Source organism: Phyllostomus hastatus, unplaced genomic scaffold (assembly GCF_019186645.2).
Source record: "Phyllostomus hastatus isolate PE091 unplaced genomic scaffold, TTU_PhHast_1.1 phas_scaffold_78, whole genome shotgun sequence".
NCBI lineage: Eukaryota > Metazoa > Chordata > Mammalia > Chiroptera > Phyllostomidae > Phyllostomus > Phyllostomus hastatus.
The window spans coordinates 104,711,758-104,727,931 of record NW_025334041.1 but is presented as its reverse complement, the minus strand read 5'-3'; the positions used below and the strand labels follow the sequence as shown (position 1 = coordinate 104,727,931).

Genomic DNA, 16,174 nt, shown 5'->3' with positions numbered 1-16,174 from the left:
TCCAGCAAGGACTTATGCCTTCAAACAGGAACTGACAAAGAAGCAACTCACAACAAAAGCTTTCCAGTTTCCTAGTACTACACACACACACACACACACACACACACACACCAGCCAGCCCTGGAGCTGCAGCATGACCAATCCTATGAGTCACTTGAATAAAGTGTGGTCTCAACACGTATTTATCAAATGAATGAATGAAAGAGGGAATGGGTGAGTGAGTGGCTCTGTGAATGGTTAGACACGCCCTTGGAGAATGAGACTGCTTCCTAATCCAGAATGCTGAGTACTCCCAAAGAAAGTCATTTGGGACTTTTCTAGTGAGTGCTCCATGACAGAGCCACACCCTGGACTTTTCCTCAAGCCACCTGTTTCTTCTTTTCTTTCCACCTTCATTGCAGGGAGCTGTATCCTAGGTTCCATCGGGATCACACATGCTAGACTCTACATCTGGTATGCAGTAGATGCTCAATAAATGTTAAATGAACTGAAGAGGGAAATAGAAAGATAAACAACACTTGGGCCCTGCTTTCCAAAGGTTTACAATAACAGGAGGGAAAAGATAGGTACAAAAGTACTATATGACAAAGCACCAAAGAAAGGGCCATGAAGCATATGCTATAGGAGGTCAGAGACAGGAAACCTTACTATGGGCTGAAGAAGTCAGGAAACACTTTCTGAAGGAAGGAAATCGAGTTTGAGGCTGGACCCTGAAGGAAGAGAAAGATTTGGAGGCAAAGGAGAAGGTGCTGCTGATAGGGAAAAGGGGGGTGGCTCCCAGGAAGAAGACCATTTCAAGTTACGTTCAGAAGACTCGAGTAGATTTAGTGTAGCCAGAGAGCACATTCAAGCAGAAGAGTGTGCCTGTAGGAGTAGGTTGGGGTAAGACTATACAGAGCTTTGAATGCTCAAAGAAGGGATTTGGACCAGGAAGCTAGTGAGGACTTTTGAGCAGTGGCAGAAAGTGAAAGGAATGCTGGGAGTTGTGGGAAGATGGCTGGAGAGGAGAGAAATGAGCAAGGTGAGTGTGACAAGGTAATGTGGCAGCTCAGGGCTAACAGGCCACTTCCATTTCTTTCCTTCATTCATTTACTCACTTATGGATTGGCCCCCACCATATGCCAGGCCCTGCAGATTTAAACATTGCATAAGCCTTCCCTGTTTCCCAGGGCCCTGGGCTCTACTCTTATCCCAGACAGGAGAGTCCAGCCCTGAGGCTTGAGGTCACACGGCCCTTGCCAAGGGCGAGGTTCGGGGTGAATCTGCTTAGAGCTCTCACCTGCAGCTTCTTTCTACAAAACCTCTAATCCTCCCTTCCAGGGTCCAAGGCCCACATCTTCCCGAACACGACCCACCCTGACCACCACCCTTCCCTAGTGGCCACACCTGGAAGGCAAGGAACTTCGGGAGGAAAGGGTTGGCCTACGAAGGGTGTGGCCCATCGGGACTGCCTGGGGGCCGGGGAGTAGGTTAACCGGAAAGGGCTGTGGCCAAGGCCAGGGACCAGGGCCTGGGGAAGGCTGAGGAATAGCCTAGGACAGCGCTTCCTGACCCCCCGCCCACGGGCCCTCAGAGGCTGGGCCAGCAATCCGCCCGTGGAGCCCGGGGCTAGCGCGGCTAGAAGACAATGTGCCCGGGGGCCGGAGCGGGGCTCCAGGCTCAGGAGCTCTGCGCCCTCTGCCGTACGCCGGCCTCCACTGCACCGTGGGGTGCGGAACCAGGCGGCGGGCACGCCCCTGAAACCCTGCTGTCTGCTGCAGCCTCCTCTTAGTCGGTGTTCTCCAAATTCCTCCCTGGAGATGGGAGGTAGACATAGAAGCCTTTTTTTGTAATGAGAATAGAGGTTCTCCTGGAAGTCCCCTCCCCTAAGGCACTTTAGGGACCGCCTTCTCTGAAAATCCATTAGAGATCTTTGTTGGGATAGCAATGGAGGGGTGGAGAGATGCCATCTTCAAAGATATTTTAATTTGGATATTTCAACATTACGGATATACCATATGTGCCTGGGAAGGAAAGTATTTCATTCCTTCTCTTAGGCAAGCTTTTATTAGTGCTCATTTGGCCACCCTGAAGGTGACTCAGAGCCAACAGTCATACAGCTAGAGTGCTAGAGTTGTGAAAAGCTAGTTTTTCCTGCCATGCTTTGGCTTATATTAGTCACTGGAAAACTGAAATTCCCTCCTCCAGGAAGTCTGCCTTGACTTTTTGGGTGAACTGTTACAGGAAAGGTCAGTCTCTCTCAGTGAGCCAGGGTCTCTTCATTTCCCGTGGGTTCTGTGTGGTCTCTCCAGGCTCATTCAGTGCCGTGGGCAGAAAATCCTCATTAGCCGGGGCCCTTCTCTAAGGGAGAAGAAAGAGAAGGAGAACAACGATTAAGAGAGCAGACAATGCCATTTCACATTCAATCTAGGACAAGCTCTCATCGTCTTCCAAGGCCACTTGCATCTGGTCCCACATTACCACTGCCCTCAGTGAGCACCCACCATGGATAATCTGTTTTTCAAAGTGTAGCCAGGAGGTCACATCAGATCATAAATGCTGTATAATTTAAGTTAGATTCTCTCTCCTCTCCTCAAATCCTTGCAATGGCTCTCATTTCACTTGGAGCAAAAGCCCCAGCTTCTACATGGGCCTGAAGGCTAAGTTCTCTGGCCCCTGCTACTTACTCCCTGGAGCTTCTCTCCTACAGCTCTTTCTGTCACTCACCACTCTGACCACATCAGCCACCTCTCTGGTGTCGCCTGAGGTGTCGCCTGGACACGCCAGACACACTCCCACCTCCGGACTTTTGCACTTACTGTTCCCACTGCCTGGAAGGCTGTTTCCCCAGATACCCACATGGCCTACTCCCTTACCTCCTTCAGGTCTCTATTTAATGGTCACATTAACAAGAGAGGCTTTCCCTGACCATCCTGTCTCAAATAACACCCTTCATCATTCTCTGTGCCCTGAGCCACCTTGATTTTCTTCTGGCACTTATCATTGCCTGGCATATTATTTATTTTGCTCATTTGTGTGTTGTCTGCCTCTCCAACAAGAACACAAGCTCCAGGAGGACAGAGAGCTTCATTAGTCTTGTTCACTGTCCAGCACCTAGAAAACAGCCTGGCACATAGTCCGTGCTCAATAAATTTGTTAAATGACTGAATGAATGTGCCAGGCACTAAGCCAAGTACTGGGACAGACCATGAATAACCCGGGCTCTTGCCCTTGAAGAACAGACTGGCAGACAGGCAAGTGATTACAAAGCAGAGTGATGAGTGTTGTGTCTAAGTTCAGATGTATATAAAAGTCCACACGAAGGCTCAAGGGATGAAATAATTCACTCTGCCTGAAAGTAAAAGGAAAGCAGAAGTATGATATCACCAGGTGGAGGTGAAAGGGAAAAGATATTTTAAGCAGAGAAAACAGCAAGAGCAAAGTCACAGTGTCCTGGATCATTTTTTCAGGTAGTGGCAAGTAGGCTGACCTGGCCTAAGTGCAGGATGCATAGCAGGTGCGGCAAGAGATTAGTTTGGAAAAATGGATCAAGGACATATTATGAAGGGGCTCGTTAGTATGATGATAATTGACTCTCTAAATTTCAGATCCGTACCCAGACAATAGAGACATTTCAAGGCAAAGAGTCTGCTTCTAACCCCAGACATGGCACATGGGAGCAGCCATAGTCTGCTGCCTGGGAAAGGCCTGGGAACACTGTGTGGCATCCCCAGGAGGTCAGGCTAGTGCCCGAACACCTACAGGAGCAAGCTGGCAGCTCTGAAGGATCCTCAATGGGGACCCTGCCCAGCTCCACAGGGCCTGAGAGCACTGGTCCACATCTTTGCAGCCTGATTTCAAAGAGTCCAAGTTGCCAAATGCCCTTATTTTGCAATCTGACTCAAAAGGGTGGGGAGTGGAAAAATTTTAGACAGCAGCCACCAAGGGATCTTGGCTTAATATAACTGGTGATCTGGGAGACTACAGAGGCAGAAAACAATTTCCTTCTTGGACTGAGGGACCAAGAGGGCCTCTCACAGCTGACTCAATATAAAGACTTTTCCTTCAAGCAAAGGGAGAGTGTTTGTATGTTTGCAGGACAAGAAGTTTCTTGTCTTTCTCTTCCTCCTTGACTATGTTGCTCTTCCCTCCCCTGTTTCTCCTGCCCGTTCTGCCCTTGATCTTTCCCCTCTTGGCTTTTCCTTTCTTTGCCCTTTCTTTTGTCCCACTCTTTTACCCTGCACAGTTCCCTGCTCTCCTCTCCTCTCCTCTTCTCCTTTTCTCCATCCCTTTAGCTTAAGCACAAGACAAATATTTAAAACTTAAAGAACACTTTTTGAAAAGGTAAAATCATGACTCTTACGCAAATGTAAAATGAAGCCTTTGACTTCATTTAACTCATTCATTCATGAGAGAACCAGTAAGATGTTATAGCCAGTTCGCCGGAGAACCCAAAACCCAGACACATCAGTAGGCAATCAAGGATGCAGGAAGGAAGGTGCAACACTGGTCTCTTCACTTGCATCCCTATGACAGAGATGCAACATCGTAATGACGATCAAGGCCATGAATCCCTGCAGATTCTGACGACTCAGTGTAGACAGCCCCTGATGTTCCATTGAAAGGGTTTCCAAGGATCTTTGCCCATGTCAAAATCTTTCACAATTTTGCTTGACAGGACCTTAGAAGAGTACAGGAGAGATTGGTGGGAGCGAGTTTAATTTTTATATGTCTCCAAACAGGTCTCTGTTTAGAGATGGAAACTGATTGTGGCCCAGAGGCTTGATCCCAGGGCAGCAGGAGGAGGGTGAGAACGGTCACTAGCTCTCATCAGATCTGTTGGTGATGGGGCAAGTGACTGTCAGCCAGCACTTCATAAACCATTGTTCTTCTTCTCCTGCCATCACCCTCTGGCCTTGGACACACAGAGGGAGTCAAGGCAAGGCTGGGGGAAACCTGCTCGCCATGTGACCAGAATAATGGAGGCCCCCTGTGTGAAGGTGCCTTCTAGAGTCGGTCTTGCTAACCTGTCCCTGGCATGTGGCCCGTTCCCTAGATGACACCTTTCAGGACCACCTCACCAGACTCTCAGGCTTGTCTTCCGGGTCTGCGGCAGCCACCCGCTACCCACCACTCAACCCTGCTCTGATGCTATTGCCCACTCCTAGACCCCATCCAACTTTTCAACATCTCTCCCAAGGTTTGGCCTTCCTGGGCCTCTGCAGTTACCTGGAGGATAACCAGGAGCATTTCCAAGGTGCACCATCTGACTAGATATTTGAGCCTGGGAATATGAAGCAGCCAGCAAAAGTTCCCTGAAAGCAGAGTACTGGGCCATGGGTGACTGGCTCCAGCTGATGCCAGGGTGAGGGAGCATAGCACAAAGAAGATATGATTTCTGCCCTCAGAGAATTTCTAATCTAGCCTGGAAGGTCAAATACCAAGTACCCAAGAGGCCCCAGCAGCTGGTAGTCAGAGACAAAGTGTAAGGAGAGAGAAATGTTGGGAATGGGGAGGGAGATGACAAATTCTTACAGAATTCCTCATTCCCCTGAAAGAAAGCGCTGCTGTGCTCCTCCCCTGCACTGGGAACAAGTGTCCTGAACTTCATCTCCCTATAGAGAGAGGGCCCCACCCCCAACTCTTTATTCCCACCCTTGCAAAAGAGAGAATTGTTTAGCCTAATGGTAGATGCCCCAGGTAGATAATCAAAGGATTGGAAAGGGTTCTAGGATGCAGGGATAGGCAGGTGATTGCACCCCTTCCACCAAACCAGGTGCATTGAGGCCATGCTTAGGACCCAGTGCTAGGATCACAGGTTTGGTTGTTTTGGCTACTCCAGTAGCTGTGCAATTCAGAGCAAGTACATTTTCAGCTCATCTGTCAACAGCGTTGTACTTCCTGATTTATTTAATATTTTTATTGTGGCAAAACATGCATGCTATAAAACTTACCATTTTAACCATTTTAAGTGTAAGTTCAGTGGCAATAAGTACTTTTACATTGTTGGACAACCATTACCACTACTGGTCTCCAGAAATTTTCATCATCCCAAACGGAAATTCCATGGTCATTTAAACAGTTACTCCCATGACCGTCCTCACCCCATCCCCGGTCACCACCGCTCTACTCTGTCCCTACAGATTTGACTACGCCACACACCTCACGAAGTGGAATCATACAATATCTGTCCTTTTGTGTCTGGCTGATTTCACTTCGCATAATGTCTTCAAGGTTTGTCCATGTTGTAGCATATGTCCAAATTTCATTGCTTCGTAAGACTAAATAATATTCAGTTGTATGGAAATACCAAATTTTGTTTATCCATTCATCCACTGTTGGAGAGTTGGGTTGTTTCCACCTTAGGCCATTGTGAATAATGCTGCTATGAATGCATGTGTACAAATATCTCTTCCAGTCCCTGCTTTCAGTTCTTCTGTATGCATGCCAGGACTGGGATTGCGTACTGTAATTCTACATTCAATTTTTTAGAGGAGCCACCATACTGTTCTCCAGAGCGGCCGCTCCACTGCTCTGTCCCTCCAGCAGCACACAGAGATTCCAGTTCCTCCATGTCCACGCCAACGCTGATGTGTGGTTTTTCTGAGGGCAGCCATCCTAATGGATGTGAAGTGACCACTCGTTGTGATTTCAATTTTCATTTCCCTCCTATGTAGCGATGTTGAGCATCTTTTCATGTGCTTATTGGCCATTTGTATATCTTCTTTGGAGAAATGTCCATTCAGGTCCTTTGCCCATTTTTGAATTGGGTTGTTTGGTTTTTGTTGTTGAGTTTTAGGAGTTCTCTCTATATTGTGGATATTAATCCCTTATCAGATATGTGATTTTCAAATATTTTCTCCCATTCTGCAGGTTGCCTTTTTACTCTTTTGATAGTTTCCTTTGACACACAAACTTTTTAATTTTGATGAAGTCCAGTTTATTTTTTTTCTGTTGCCTGTGCCTTTGATACTATATCCAAGAAATTATTGCCAATCCAATGTCCTGAAGCTTTTCACTTATGTTTTCTTCTAAAAGTTTAATAATTTTAACTCTTATGTTCACGTTTGATCCCTTTTGAGTTAATGTCTGTATATGCTGTTAGATAAGCGTTCAACTCACTGTTCGCATGTGGATATTCCGTTTTCCCGGCGGCATTTGTTGAATCACTGTGTTGCCGGTAAGGGGACCAGGTCGGAGCAGGCCTACCTGAGGCCATCCAGTAGTGTGTGAGTTCTTGACTTCGTGCAGGTAAGATTTCACAACAGGAAGAAGTGAGCCAAGGCTGGGCTGCTGTCAACTCACTGGAGAGTCAGAGAAAAGGGAGCCTTGGGGGCAGGTTCGGGGGTTTAACCCCAGGACAAGCTGCTGCTGCCCATTGTTCCCCTGGTTGCAAGTCTTGTGGGGACCCTTAGGGCAGAGGTCCCCAACCTTTTTGGCACCAGGGACCAGTTTCATGGAAGACAATTTTTCCATGGTCCAAGGTTATGGGGATGGTTTGGGGATGATTCAAGACCATTGCATTCAAGCTCCACCTCCTACTGTGTGGCCCAGTTCCTAACAGGCCTGGACTGGTACTGGTCCCTGGCCCAGAAGTTGGAGACTCCTGCTTAGGGTTTAGGAGATGTGTGTCTGTGAGGTAAGAGTGGGGGGGGGGGGCAGCGGGGAAGGCACAGACATGCTCCTGGGAAGGAGGCAGAACTCATGCTAGGTCCTTTGTTTTTTGAATACCTTTAAATGTTGGGAGTCTAGGGGAGGATCTCAGTGGAATATTCATCAGTTTTTCCAGGTGTGCCCTTTCAGGGTCACGGTCTCTATTGATTGGTCAGCACCAGAGCAGGGGTCATTAGTCATCACATCTGGTCCTGGTGTCCCCCACCTGGTTTTGCTGCTTTTCTGAGCTGGAATCTAAAATACAACTGAGGCCTAGCTGTTATCACCAGGAAGGAAAGGTCAGGGGGTCTAAACAGCATAACCAGCAACACGCCAGGGAAGGAAAGGCTGCCCCGGCAGGGGCAAGGTCCACTGCCAGTCCCTCCACTGACAGGCACCCAGGGCTCTCTGTGTCTGGCTGTAAACTGCTTGGCCAGTTTGTTCAGCTTTCTCTCTCTTTCCTCATTCCACTAGCCAAGGAATTTTCCTAGCTTCTTGCTCTTATCTCAACTGACTTCTCAGATCCTGTATCAGTTAGGAATTTTGTTCAACTTCAAGAAATAGAAACTGATTACAATAACTTAAACACACACGTTTTTAAACAGGCAGGCTGTTTTCAGCGGCTGTGAGGTCTCCATGGGGATCCGGACTCCTTCTGTCTTTCTCTCCCACCACGTGTGGCTTCCATTCTAGGTTCACCATGGCTGCTGGAACTCATGCCAAGCATGTGAATTCCAGGCAGCAGAAAGGAGGAAGGAGGAGGGGCAGAAGAATGTCATTCCCTTTAAGAAACCTAAGTCTTAAACACTTCCATTTAAACCTCTTTGCCAAAACTTAGTCATCTAAGGGAGCAAATTTTGCCACCCCAAAATATGTCTCTTTGACATAAGGATTATTTTAGGCTGATTATAATTTTTTTAAGATTTTATTTATTTACTTTTAGGGAGAGGGGAAGGGAGAGAAAAAGAAAGGAAGAGAAACATAGTGTGTGAGCAATACACATTGATGTCTCAAGAGATCAGTTGCCTCTCACACGCCCCCCAACTGGGGACCTGGCTTGCAACCCAGGCATGTGCCCTGGCTGGGAACTGAACCAGTGACCTTTAGGTCTGCAGGCTGGCATTCAGTCCACTGAGCCACACCAGTCAGGGCTAATTTATTTTTATTTTTATTTTTTATCCTTATCTAAGGATATTTTTTATTGCTTTTTAGAGAAAGAAGAAGAGTGTGAGAGAGAGAGAGAAACATCAATATGAGAGAAACATCTACCAGTTGCCTCCCACATGCGCCCCAGTTGAGGATTGCACACACCACCCATCCTTGTCCCCTGACTGGGGATTGAATATGCAACTTCTCAGTCTATGGGACAATGCTCCAACCAACTGAGCCACACTGCCTAGGACTAGGCTGATTATTTTTAAGAAGCAGAAGTTTTTCTTTTTATCTCCCCCTTTACTGCCTAACAGAATTTAGATAGAGGACCTAGAGCAGAAAGAGAGCTATTATCCGAAGTAACTGCAAGTGTTACAGGGTGCAGCCAAGAGGGGGGACCCCAAATGGGCATTTGAAATGGGGTCCAGAACTCAAGGTGTCCAGGAGATTTTAAGATGTCTTCGCCCCTTCCCCCACAGGTGTGAGTTGGGGGAAGGGGCACACAGAGCAAGAACATGCAGGGCAGCTTTGTAGCTAACCTCTGGTGTGGTCATTTAACATATCTATAGCCTTTGGCTGGTCACTTAGATATGTTGGATAGCTATGGCCATGCTCTAGGTCAGGGGGATGGAAAGGGACCTCCCCCCCAAGATGTGACTGGAGGGCAGGTCCCCTGAGTTAACAGTGCCTGCATGGGAGCTTGGAGAAGATTGGCTTCAGGACATGGGGCCACACCCGCCCAGACTCATGATGGCAGTCCAGTAAAGCTGGAAGGATATGAGTTCTGGCATGTGAAGCCGAGTGTGGGAGGAGTCAGAAATGGGGCTGCAGCTGAAGACTGGCGCAGGGATTTAAACCCAGATGCAGCAGCCATTGAGAGAAAGAGAGAACCACGCAGCTTTAGCAGAGTGAGGACTCCCTCAGCCCTGCAAGAGAGAATCACCATGTGGCTTTAGCAGAGAACCGCCACTCGGCTTTGGCAGAGTGGCGACCCCCCCCTCCCCGCAGCCATTGTGCAGAGGGAGAAGCACGCGGTTTTGGCTGAGTGGGGACTCCTGTGGCCCTGGGAGAGAGGACCACGTGCCTTTGCCAGAGTGGGGACCCCCGCAGCTTTAGAAGGGGGAACCACCACGTGGTTTTAGCAGAGATCCCGGCGACACAGCTAAGGGTGCCGGGAACCCAGGGAGGTCTCCCAGTCAAGACAGAGTACTAACTGGGAATAACCAGAGGACTGCCTGAGCCATGGACTTCTATTTCCTTTCCTGAGATACGGTGCTCTGGACTGGGCAAAGGGGGAAGGAAGGAAGGACTGTGTCTGTTTGTGGGTGTTTTAAAGGAACTTTAGGATTTTTAATAAAGACATTAGGTCACTACTTTAAGTTTGTATAGCATTAAATAAACATTTCCTTTCCTTTTCACAAATCTCTGGCATTGAGAGACGTCTTTCCTCTGGCGGCGGACATAACGGACCTGGGGGCTTCTTTCAGTAATAGTATATCGTCCCAGGCCCCGCCTTGTTTGTTCTGTAACACACAAAGTAACTGCAAAGAATGTGGGTGAGTGGTGGTGGTCTGGGGGAGCTGGGCAGGTCCAGGAGATCAAAGTCCTGTCTGTGACTCACCGTCAGCCAGTGGTGAGGCAAACCTTTGTTTACCAAACCTTGGCTCTTCCCACCTCCCTGTGCATTGTCTGCCTTCCATTGGAAGCCTCAGACCCCCACCCTCTTCTCCTTAACTCAGGAAGTCATAAAAGTGTCGGTTGCCTGTCTTGGACCCTTTCGTGTCTGTAAGGCCCCTGTGTGTACATAATTAAATTTGTTTTCTTCTGTTAACCTGTTGAAGGGACCAAAGTTTTGCCACCTGAAGCTGCCATTTGGGATATTGATTTTAAGCTGTTTATGAAGAAACTAGACTCAGAGGAAACTTCGGTCCTCCCCCATTTTCCTGCCCACGAGATTCAGACAGAAAAATCTGCTTCAGGAAGGAGACTGTAGGATGCAGCCTTAGCCTAATATGAATTAAGTATGGAATGTAAGAGGGCTTCAGGCCAGTGCCTGTTAGCTAGATACCCTCTGAGTCACCCAGCAAGGATTTTCCTGCCACATGTGTTGCGCTCTTCTTCAACTTCCTGTAAATCTCCCATTTGCACTTCTGAAACCTAATAACCCAGCCTGGGCTGGTGTGGTTCAGTGGATAGGGTGCTGGCCTGTGAACCAAAGGGTCACAAATTTAATTCCCAGTCCGGGCTCACACCTGAGTTACACGCCAGGTCCCCCTGCAAGAGGTAAGTGATCCATGTATCTTTCACACACCAGTGTTTCTCTCCCGCTCTTTCTCCCTCCCTTCCTCTCTCTCTAAAAATAAATAAATAAAATCTTTTTAAAAATTCTAATAACCATTTCCCACCCCTCCCCCCACCAAAATGTCTTATATATCCAATGTTGCCTCACCATCTTTGGAATTTTCATGCTTATGTGAACTTCCCATACACGTGTTAAACTTCGATTTCTCCTATTAATCGATCTCTGTTCATTTGATAGTTAGCCCAGCCAGAAGACCTTAGAAGGTGGGAGAAAAACTATTAATACTTTTTTAGCCCCTACACTGTCTTAAATTAATTATTAGACTACTCAAAGAACCTAGAAGGGCAGAGAAATATTTTTTCATTCTCCAAAGTCAGAAAGCTGCAACGAAGTCTGGGGAGACTTTCCTATGGGTACATGGCCATCCCAAATAAAATCAGGGCACTCTTACATTGGAGGAAAGGGGAATGGAATGTTGGCTTTGTAACTTGTGGCCTCTGCCTCAGACAGCTCATACATCTGAAATTCTGTGGCAATCTGTGTCTTGGAGAAGAAAACGAGAAAACGGTTGCAAAGTTCTTAACTAAATGCCTTGCTGAGGTTACGCACTCAAAAAGTGTTAGTGATCATTATTTCCTTAGTACTCTTTGATCTCAGATAAGATTCTTACACCTGCGCAAAACAGACTGTTCTTCGTGATGTGATTAACAGACCTCAAAGGTAAAAACTGCCTCCCAGATATCCACCACGCGAATTCCTCAGATACAGTACCGGTGTGCCAAGTCTCTGTTCCTCTCTTCAGGTCTTATTTTCAATCCAAAGGGGATGAGGCAGGTGGGAAATGGGTAGATTTAAGAACAACACATTCAGCTACCCTTCGCCTCAATCTGTATGATGTTTTTCTGCCAGGCCCCTGGGAGAGCTAGGAAGAAGCTATAAGAGTGACATTTTTGCCCAGCTACTGGCTGAGACCCAGCTCCCAGGGAATGGGGGTGAGGAGGAGGGAAGGGTCATGCCCAGCGTACAAGCTGAGTGTATACAGGCTAGTTGGCTGCCTTTAAATGGGCAGGGATGGGACATTTAAAGGCGGTGGAAGGTATGCTTTGCCCCTCCCGATCCCTCACCTGAACACACTGTCAGGCACAGCCCAATTAATTACAGTGAAACAGGGCAGGCTGGGGAAGCCTGGGATCTGAACCAGAACCGCCTGTCAGTGTGGAGATGCTGCAGAACCTAAGGAGAGTGCCAGAAGATGTGGCCAAGCCCAGGGAGGGGTCTGCAGTGTGGTTCCAGAGACCTGGGGCCACTCAGAGGTCAGCTCCAGAGTGATCTGTCAGAGGTAGCAGGCCCTCAGGGCTGCAAATTCCTTCCTGGGGAGACTGTTCAGACCCCTGTCCTTGGGGCAAGGTGCCAGGAGGCACACACTGCCAGGGAGAGGAGTGGAGCTGGGACCTCATGTCAGGACCCAGGTCACAGGGGGCCCATTTAGTAATGAAAGAGGGGGCTCAATGTCAGCCCAAGTAGAAGTGATACTCAGAATATTGAAGCACCAGTATTGCCAGACTCCCACCAGTCAGGGCAAACATAAGCCTTCGAAATGAAGCAGGGTGCTTTTTAGTTGGCCAGGGGTAACCCTTTATTTTGTGGATCATAGGAAGGTCCTGAGGGGTGTGACAGAGGGCTAAGGGGTCTGGGCTGGCAGAGAGCACTCTGAGGACATGAGGCTGTAGCTATTTACCCACCAATGGGGACATAGTTAGGTATTTTAACCACTGATAAAACTGAAGTGGCTCTCCAGCATGGCTCTGCATCTGCGCAACATCTCTGCAGTGGGCAGCGCGGTGGCTGCTGTGGGGCCCTTGGGCCCCACAATGCGGAAGCCACGGCTGCATCGTGGCGAGCTTCTATTCCAAGGACAACGAAGGCAGCCTGCTCCACTCCCTCTTTGCACACAACAAGGTGGGTCCCCAGAAGGACACCCACTCCACCCTGCTGTCCAAGAAGGAGATCAGCGACCTCTAGAAAATCCATTTTCACAATGTGAAGCCCGACTGCCTGGATGCCTATGGCAGCCTGACGGAGGCCGTGCTGTCCACGTTTCACCTGGTGGGGACCGCCCCTGCTCGTTCATGGGCACCTGGAACTCAGGTTGTGAGGAGCTGGAGCAGGCAGTGCACTCTGGCGATTCTCAGGTGGCTGCCCAGCCCTGGTGCACTGCACGAACAAGCTCAAAAAGAACAAGGAGTACCTGGAGTCCCAAAAGAAGCAGAGCCAGATGTTGCTGTCCAGGAGAAACAAGATGCTCCTCAAGTTCAGTTTCTGGAATGAGCCGCAGCCCAGAGCGGGCCCCAACACCTATGAATGGAGGGCATACAAGCTCAAGCCAGGAGCCACGATCGAGTTGGGGAACAACTGGGCTGAGGCCATCAAGTGCCAGCAGGAGAACCAGGAGGCAGTGGGCATCTTCTTCTCCCAGATGGGAGAGCTCTGTTACACACCTTCTCTGGGCCTATAAAGACCTGCCATCTTGGGAGCAGACTAGATATGCTCCTTGGAGGGAGAAAGGTTGGGATGAAAATGTCTACCGCACAGTCCCCCTGGTGTGACACGTGGAATCTCAGATCATGATCCCTTTGAAGATCTCACCTCTCCAGTGCTGCTGCCTCCCCGCCACTCCCCTTCTACCTCAGGGCAGCCATGGACAGTGGAGCTCCTGGTCCTGCTGTCTCGGTTTGCTCTCCAGTCTGGGAGGACTCTGGGGACTAGTGCTCAGCTCGGATAATGAGAAACTGAAGGATGACAGGGTTCTGAGGACTTGCAGCTCTGCCCAGATGCTTCCCGTCTTCCCTACCCACTCCTTAGCCTATGCTGGAAGCAGTCTTTAATTTCTCTGAATGAAGAACAGCAACCTTTTATGTCTTCCCACATTTCCCCCTAAGATTCCTCATCTCAAGGCCATCATTCACCAATGATCAATATGGAAATCCTCAGTTTAGCTTTAGTTGCAAAAAAGTTGTGTGTCTAGTGGTTAGAGGTGGGTAGGAAGGAAGAGGTTAAACCAGGGCAGGCTCTCCGGAATTCCCAGGTCTGTACTGGGCCACCTGCGTACTAGACAGTCTGAACCAAGCCCCTCCCACTGGGGAAAAGCCTAGAACTGCCACAAGAAGTAAAGGAAAACCCTAAAGTTAGCCAAGTCAGCAAGAGGTCCAACTAATTCACCCAGAAAGGCTGGGAAAAGGGTGCTGGAAAGGATCTGGGGGTCAGGAAACAGAATGGAACAGGAACAAGAACCCAGAAGGTAGAACTTAGAATTCAGAACTTGGGTCTGAACTGCAGAATTTGGATTACAGAATGGGGAACATAGAACAGAGATGACAGAAGACCACGTGGGAGGGGTTCCTGCTTTAAGATGGTTGGAAACAGGCTCATCTGTCTCCCTCTACATAATGAGGTTGAAAACTCAAATGTGTAGTTCCAGCCTTCCCTGTGCTAGGGGAGTCTCCTGCCCTCCCTCTTCCTTCCTGTAGGCAAAGATACGTGCCAGGGCCTGTATTTCCCTCACCCTGCATCCCTTTTCTCCCTCTTCCCAATCTATCAGCACAACCCTCGTTCTACTGGGCCACTGTGGAATGGGGTCAGTGACTTTGTTGACCTCTTTAGTGACACCCCCCCCACACACACCTCATGAAACTCTGGGCAGTTTGATTTTACCTCCCTTTCAGGAAAACTTGTGCTGGAGTTGCTAATGACCAGTTAAATGTTTACTACTAAAAATAAAAAAACCTGAAGCCATTAATTAGTGTCTGAGTGTCAGCCCTGGGCCCAGCGGGACAGTAAGTGTGGCTTGAGGCTTCTGACTTTCTTGCATTCTACCATCATTGGGTGGACTGGCTCAGAGCAAAGCCTGTCCAGGGCACAGTGGGCTCTTTACACACACACAGGCGCACCCTCGCCACACTTTATTGGACCAGTGTAGGGGTTTTGAATGGACCTTCAGGATTTCTGCCTTGGCTGAACTGGCGCTCTACCTGGGGCACAGAGGCAGGTGTGGGCACACCTGAGACTGGCGCTTGCTGGAGATACGTGAGCCAGAGGGAACCAAAGGTTGACTTCTGAGGCAAGGTCAGCCTGAGGGATGGTTTTTTGGGAGAAAGGAAATAGCATGAACAGGGACTGTGGGGCAGATGTCAGGGTCTAGGGACTTCCTGGATATGTGAGGGGTGCAAAGCCTTTGGCCAAGTCCGGGGTGAGGGAGCTGTTTAGGCCTGATCTCTTGTCAGTGCTGCCAGACCCTTAAGAGAGCTAGGAAGAAGCCACAAGAGTCCCCGCTGGCCAAGTCTAAGGCCAACTCATTCTGCCAGTGGTGAGCAAACATACCTCTTCCTACTTGGAAACATAAATGACTCCAAAGAAGTTCAGCAATAGCAGATTCTTGATGGACAATTGGGTGACACTCAGGAATAACTTCAAGACTTATATTCAAGGGCACATGGTGGAAAGGAATCTACATGGAGCTCAGGAGCTCCGTTTTAAGCTGAGGTTGTCACTGCCCATGTCTGGGCCACATTTCTTCGACCCTGAACTATGGACTTTGGCTTGAGGCCTTGCAAGGAATTCTGGGGTAGAGATCATCTTCAGAGGAAGAGCCGGCCCTAAGTGGGCCAAGAAACATTCAGACACAGGCTGCTCAGTGTATGTCATGGTGGAATCCAGCTTCAGTATCTGGAAGGGCTTCTGAAAATTTCCAATCCAGAAGATACATAGAAGAAAGGTTGTTTGAGCCTTGGCTGGAATCCAGAGATGCTCAGCCTTCAGACATGCATCACATCTGGAAGCCAGAGGCAGAATTATCTTGCAGCTAAAGACGCTTCAGTGTCTTCAACTTACATGGGCCCCTTCCAAGACTTTGGAGAGGCCCAAGGCACGTGTTCACATTCTTTTCCTAAGGAGAGTATCCCCAAATTGCAAAAGCGTGTAAAACCCGGCCCCAGCCCTGCCAGACACCCTGTGATTTGGAGCCATTATTATGGCAGGTAGAGGAGAGTGACGAGCACCCATTCTAATCAGATGGGCAAGGCTCAGTGACAG

The 16,174-nt window shown here is 48.8% G+C and overlaps 1 pseudogene; it reads left to right on the top strand.

Moving 5' to 3' along the window:
• Positions 1–13,971, top strand: part of LOC123811348 — a 57,074-nt pseudogene extending 43,103 nt beyond the window's left edge.
• The last annotated feature ends 2,203 nt before the right edge of the window (positions 13,972–16,174 follow it).